The sequence below is a fragment of the Meriones unguiculatus genome, chromosome 5, assembly GCF_030254825.1.
Source record: "Meriones unguiculatus strain TT.TT164.6M chromosome 5, Bangor_MerUng_6.1, whole genome shotgun sequence".
Classification (NCBI taxonomy): domain Eukaryota; kingdom Metazoa; phylum Chordata; class Mammalia; order Rodentia; family Muridae; genus Meriones; species Meriones unguiculatus.
The window spans coordinates 120,376,778-120,383,750 of NC_083353.1; the positions used below are offsets into that span (position 1 = coordinate 120,376,778).

Here is a 6,973-nt window from a genome sequence, read left to right on the forward strand (position 1 = left end):
TCATGTAACCCAAGATGTCCTCAAACTCTCTGCATTGCCAACGATGACCTTGAACTCTTCGTCCCCCTGCCTGCATCTTCCAAATGTTAGGATGTCACTTCACCTAGCTTACAAAAAAAAAAAAAAAACAAAACAAAACTGTAAGCCAAGACAAGTTTGGCTCGAAGCCTGTTGATAATGGGGATGTAGAGGAATTTTGCATATGGCGAAGAATTCTGTGAAAGTCAACAACAGACCTAAGAAGTGAAGAGATGGTGATTTGGGGGAACAAGAGGTCAGAACAGTAGGTCTTGTGGAGAGAGAGGTGCTGAGGTGGACTCAGGTCTCTAAGTAAAGCAAGAGTCTTTTAGACTAAGAAAAGAAAGGAACAAAAAAAAAAGTTTCGAGCAGGTGTGTGCCACAGGCTGGCAATCTTGGCACTTGGAAGAAAGTGGCAGGAAGTTCAGGAGTTCAAGGCCAGCCTCCCTACATGGGATACCCCTGCCTCAAAATAAACAAAGGAAAAGCATTTCAAAAGCCAGGCTTGGCACAGCAGCCTCTCATCTCAACACTAGTGTGGGAAGATCATGAGTTTAGTCCAGCTTGGGCTGCAAAATAAAACGTATGTCCTAATAAGCAGAAAGCCTTCTGAGCAGGGAAGCAGTGATGTTACCTGGTACGATAGGTCTTTTTTTTTTTTCCCAAGATTTTTTTAATGTGTCTGTGTCTGTATGGGGGCACATGCGTGCAAGTGCCTGAGGAAACTCAGAGACAATGTCAGATCTCCTGGAGCTTAGAGGAGGCAGGTGGCTGTGAACTGTCCAATGTTCTTAACTGATGAACTAGGTCTTTCATAGTTGAGGTGTTTATAACACAGCCAGTTGGAAATATATGCGGGCAAATTTAATATAGATGCTTAGACTCAAGAGAGAATGAGGAAAACAACCAGAAGTAATGATGGTTGAACTAGTACTCCACACACTCCAAGGCATAGCTTACAGAGTACCGAAGAGCTATGCCACAGCTTTCTTGACAACGACAGTGAGATGTCTTAAAGGAAAATCTTCTAATTCAGGTAAAGGAAGACTGAAGCTTAAGATTTCCGTTACAGAGAGTGAAGGATGTATCTTGGTTGTAGAGCCCTTACCCAGCACATACAACATGGCTCTAACTTCTATCCTTAGGACCACAAAAATAAACAAATGATAGATAGATAGATAGATAGATAGATAGATAGATGATAGGTAGATAGATGATAGGTATCAATAGATAGAAAGTGATTGATAAATAGAAGATGGATAGATAGATATCAATAGATAGATAGCGAGAGAGAGAGAGAGAGAGAGAGAGAGAGAGAGAGAGATCTAGCTGGAACCATGAACTTACCTCAACACATCCAGTGTAACTAGAAAAAAATGAGCTATGGTTTAAAAGTATGGTATTAAAAAGAAGCTAGGAAATGATCCCAAAAGGAATCTGGTAGAAAACCGGCTGAAGGTAGTGCCATGAAAGCCAGTATACTGATAAATGGCAGACACAGTGCAGTAAGGAGAAAAGTGCTGACAAGGGACATTGGGCCTTATAACTACCCAAAGGGTAATTAACAGGACTAGACACTGTTGTTTTTCTGCTGAATGGACACAGTATTGAAGCTACTACTAATGGCTTACCGCCAAGCCTGTAGACAAGAGGGCCTCTCAGCTCCCTTCAGAGAAGCTTCTCCTTGCAGTAGATGCCCATTAACACAGACCCACATCCTGTCAATGAGGAGAGAAAAATATTGTGGAGTGTTCAGTCCTGGATGGGACATACTTATCCGTCCTCACCCACGAGGCTAAGGGACCATCAAAGAAGAGGGGGAAACAAGCTTGGAAGAGCCAGAGGCGATAGGCACCATCAAGAAAACTTTTCCAGATAAAACAGGGCAGTTGTACACATCAACTTGGCAAGTGTGACAGCATTCTGGAAGACTAGCTCAAGCACCAGCCAGACAACTCCCTCCCCAACAGAGGAGAGGAAGGTGGCCATGAAATGCAGCCCCTAGCCAAGGAGTATTGTCATTTGATAACTGATGGGAGAGGGAAAGTCAGTTTTCTTTAATGTGACCCCTGACAATGGGGTCACACCCCTGGGCAGGCCCTACTCAGAAGGTCACACCTACTGGGCAGCACAAACTGGATTAGACGGGGAAAAGAAAAAAGAAAAAGAAAATAAATCCCCAAGGTGGGTGGGAAAGGATGGGAGGGTGGAGAGAGTGGTTATGGGCAGAGCTACGGAGGAAAGGTAAATATGGGCAGAATACACGGTATGAAATTCCCAAAGAATTAATAAAAATATGGCTTGTTTGTTTATTTGTTTGTTTATTTATTTAGACAAAGTAGTCCTTGAACCTGTGGAGCCAAAGCTGCCCTTGAGCTACCTCCTGTTTCTACCTCCCAAGGGCTGGCATCACAGGAGCGGTGCTATCACTCTTGACATGGGTCAACCCACCATGCCAGCATTTAGGAAAGCAACCTGGCAGTCAAATACACACCTTCCGAACTAAAGCTGTCTCTCGGAATGTGTCCACAGAGACAAAAATCACAATCTATTTATACGGAAACCATGTAATAAAACCATAAATACATAAAAAAATACATAAATACATAAAACCATATAATAGAAAATAAAAATAACAGCGGGAGAAATGGCTCAGCAGTCGTTGTCTTAGTTAGGGTTTCTATTGCTGTGTCGAAACACCATGACCAAAAAGCAAGTTGGGGAGGAAAAGGTTTATTGGAGTTATGCTTCCACACTGTAGTTTATCACTGAAGGAAGTCAGGACAGGGATTCAAACAGGTCAGGAGTCTGGAGGCAGGAGCTGACACAGAGGCCATGGAGGGGTGCTGCTTACTGGCTTGTTCCACATGGCTTGCTCAGCCTGCTTTATTACAGAACCCAGGACCACCACTAGCTCAGGGATGCCCCTACCCACAATGGGCCGGGCTCTTCCCTATAAATCACTAATTAAGAAAATGTTCTTTTAAAAAGCCTGGTTAGCTCAATTGGTAAGGCTTCAGACTCTGAATCTAAAAGTCCAGGGTTCAGATCTCAGTTTCCTTTCTGCCGTGGCATGGTCTGGAGGTCCCCGGGATAGGTCAGCAGTTGGTAGGGAAGCCCTGAAAACCCGAGTGTTGGCTGTTCAGATCAAGTGTTTGAGCATGGCAGAAGAGGACACCTTGGTCTCAGTGGATTACAAAATGTTGGGGAAAGTTTAAGAGGCGTTTGTCCCCAGGTACACTCAGGTTGAGGGTGAAAAGCTAGGTTTGATAGGCTGTGTCCAGAACACCAGTGGGGCACAGTGCAAGGACCCATCTCCAAAGTGCGCTATATGCAAGAATGGCTGCAGACAAGAGGAAGTCCTAAATCGCACATGAACAGAAAAAACTTCAATAATGAGAAAGTCATCTTAAACTGGGATTATTGCAAAGTAATGACTCAAATTTTAATTTTTTTCCAAAATAATCTCACTCCCTTTTTATCAATATAGAACTAGTCTGTGCTCAGTATTAGAATTTGTCAGTAAGTCATTTTGGCTGCATATTTGAAAATTACTGTATATTACATGTATGATGGAATACAACTGTATACAATTCTAACCAATAAAAACGCATTAGAACCTGGAAAAAAAAAAGTGCTCTACAGGATGGCCCACAGCATGGTCTTTATGGAGGCATTTTCTCATTGAGTTTCCCTCTTCCTGATGACTACAGTCTGTGTCAACTTTGTGTAAATAGAGCCAGCACAGCAGTTAAGAGATCTTGCTGCTCTTTTAGAGGACTCAGCAGCTACATCAGGTGGCTTACAACCACCTCGAACTCTAGCTCCAGGGTTTCTATAGCCTCATCTGGCCTCCGTGTGTACCAATGTTTACATGCACATGCTCACACAGAGACACATGCAATTACAAATAAAATAGATTTTAAAAAGTGTCAGTTCTTATGATTCAGCCTAATCAGTAGGGAATAGGTTAGTTATCAGTGGTTTGTCCTTTGTGGGATATTATAAATCTGCCAAAAAGGAATTTAATTGATTTACATGTATTTATTAGGAAGTATAGATATGCTGTTTTGTTAATTGAAGAGCAAGCTATGAGATCATCTGTACATCATGATGCAAGTTTTTATTTAGAAGAAAAGGAACAAAGGAAAGAAGAGAAAGAAAAGCAGAAATAGATAGTATAAAGGAATTTTAATCCAACATGGCTGCTCTGGCAAAGGATCACATCCAAAGACCTAGGTCTGTATGATCTGGCTGGAATACAGATACACACTTAGTACACATCTTTAATCCCAAACAATGTTGTCTAATTGAGGGGCAGACAAAGTGATGAATCAGAGAAAGATTTGACAGAATGGGTAAGAGATACACCCAACCCTAATGGGAACAGACAGGAAAGACAAGCTACTTAAGAGCAACTCAGAAAGCAAGGGTGTTCGTGGAAACAGTACAGTGGTGTTTGGGAGTTCAGTGCAGCTCAGTTGAGTGCAGGTGAGTTCATGAAGTTCCCTTCAGTTCCTGCAGTCAGTGCAGTTCCGTTCATGGAATTCAGAAGCAGTTTTTCTAAGCAGAGCAATTCAGTGAGAAGCAGGAAGAGGCCAGTTTGAATCAGTCAGCTTGGAGAGGAGTTTTGAGCCAGAAGAGCTGAGTTGAACCAGCCAGCCAGATTTCAGAAAGGACTAGAAAGGGTGAGCTTATTCAGAATTAAGTCTTGGAGGCTGAAAACATTGTAGGTCTAGGTTAGCAAATGGAGGCTGGAAGCTGAAGCCTTCAAGTTCTGGGCTTACAGAAAATTACGTTGTATGGAGGCTCGAAGCTTCCAGGCCTAGGCCTGGGGACAAGCCACGTATGTGTAAAGCTTGGTTATGGCTCTCATCTCATCCCCTTATCTGGGAAAGTAAAAAACAACATTTAGAAGAGACACTATGTAGCTGTTACATGTCTGTTTGGATTTGGACAAGGAGGTAAAAGTGGGGCAGTAAATATGCAGGTGTTCACATGGACACCGAACATTCTATTTGGGGGGGGCAAGGAGGACACTTCCTTCTACTGTAGTTTTTTGTCGTTGTTGTTTTTAACATCGTAAGCGAACAGGTTATGTTTTAAAGTCCAATAGCTGTGTGTTTAAAATAGCTGATAAAGTGATCCAAAGCAGGCCTTGGAAGTGTTGGCCACAGCAGTTTCACCAGCTTTCTGAAAGTCAAAGCAAGGGGGCAATGAACTGAGAAATGGGAACAGAGGGTGCAGATGGACACTTCATTCCAGAACCTTGCTAAAGGGAAAAACCACAGCTGGCTGCCTGGACGGGAATTGGAGGCTGCAGGAATGGGGAACTGATTTCCTCAGGGTTGATCGTTTACACCATCTTCCTAAGTGCAAGAGAGGACTGATCATGTTGGCAACCTTCAAGTGAGAAAGCCAACAAAGGAGAGAGAAGAATCAGAGGCTCACAGAGCCTAGAGGGTGCATTAACGGTGGATGGGCAGGGCAGAGAAGTAGAGGGAAAGAGAGAGAAAAGGTGGGTAGACAGAAGAAGGAGGAAGAGGGGGAGGAGAAAGGAGACAGAAAGAGGACAAAGATACAGATAGAATTAAAGAGTTTGTCCAGGTTTAACATACCCCACCTCCCACCCCAAACCCAGCAGAGCAGTAGTCTGGAAGACACAGCGCATTTTTACATTGTGGATTCCTGGTTTGCTGGTTCGGAAGAAGCTAGGGGACCCTCTTCCTGAGGAATTATGCTTGCATGCTTTGGTCTGTTTGGAGGCTCCCTAAACAGTGAATATAAAGGACTTGCACTTTTCTACCTCAGAGCATTCAAGATAAAAAAGCAGCTTTATGGGAGAGATTCCTTGAAAACCTCGGAAGGCAAACAAGTAAGTCTCTGTTTTCTAGAAAAAAAAAAGGTAACAGTTGATGCAAATAACAAATATGTGGGAAATCTAAGAGGAAAAGCTGTAGATTGACATGTTTGAAGAATAAGGGCTTTGAAAAATTCCTATGCATATAGCAGAATCACGGCAGCTATATGAGAGATGGCTCAGCTGGTGGAGGTGCTTGCTACAAAGCCTGATGACAAAAGTTCAACCTCCAGGGACTCATACGGTAGAGCATGGAGTCCACTCCTACATGTGTGTCCTCTGACCTCCACACAGGGTCCCTGGCACAGACACACACACACACCACTGTAATATAATACAAGAGTGGGGTTTCTGTTTGTTTGTTTTTTAGCAAACTATGTGCACATGTTCAGGGCAGGACATTTCCCTTAAAAAGATCTGAAAAAATATGAACTTTCACTTTTGGCTTATCTTTCTAGCCTTATCACAAGTTAGGAAGTGAAGGCTAAGGCAGATTATAAATGGCCTTCGTGTTGCAAAGGCCTAGGAGTGAGGTTTGGTTGTTTTTGTTTTTTTTAACTTTAGAAGCTTTAAGGAAATTTCTTTTAACACATTAGCTGACTACTAATCTAAAGTAACATGCTCCAGAGACCATGAAATACAAAGAAGGCATCGTTAGAAAAGTGATTTAGAAAAATCACCACCTGACAACTACGAGCCCCAGCAAGCAAAGTCAGAAAATTGCAAGGAAATGAGACCTCAATTCTCATAGTTACAGGATTGTGTTCAAAATTTTTAGCAACAAAAATAAAGTGAGGCACACAGGAACATCAAAGCGCTGTATATTCGTAGAAGGAGGAAGGAGGGGTAGAAAAATGAGATTGACTCCAGGTACCAGGATGGCTCAGTGGGTGGGGTACTTGCCATCCAGGCCCAGCAACCTGGGTCCAGTCCCTGGAACCCGTGTAAAGATGGAGAGAAACGGTTAGGATGTATTTTAACATGCTTCACAGTCAACAGATCTGATATGAAGAGATTTATTTGGGAAAGGAAAGGGGAGAGGAGGTGGGGACTGAGTGGACCATGAGAGTACAGCCTGAAAGAGACAGAGGTAAA

General features: G+C 42.9%; 1 pseudogene; it reads left to right on the forward strand.

Moving 5' to 3' along the window:
* Nucleotides 1–3,179: 3,179 nt before the first annotated feature.
* Nucleotides 3,180–6,366, forward strand: LOC110551004 (acylphosphatase-1-like; annotated as a pseudogene).
* Nucleotides 6,367–6,973: the final 607 nt, after the last annotated feature.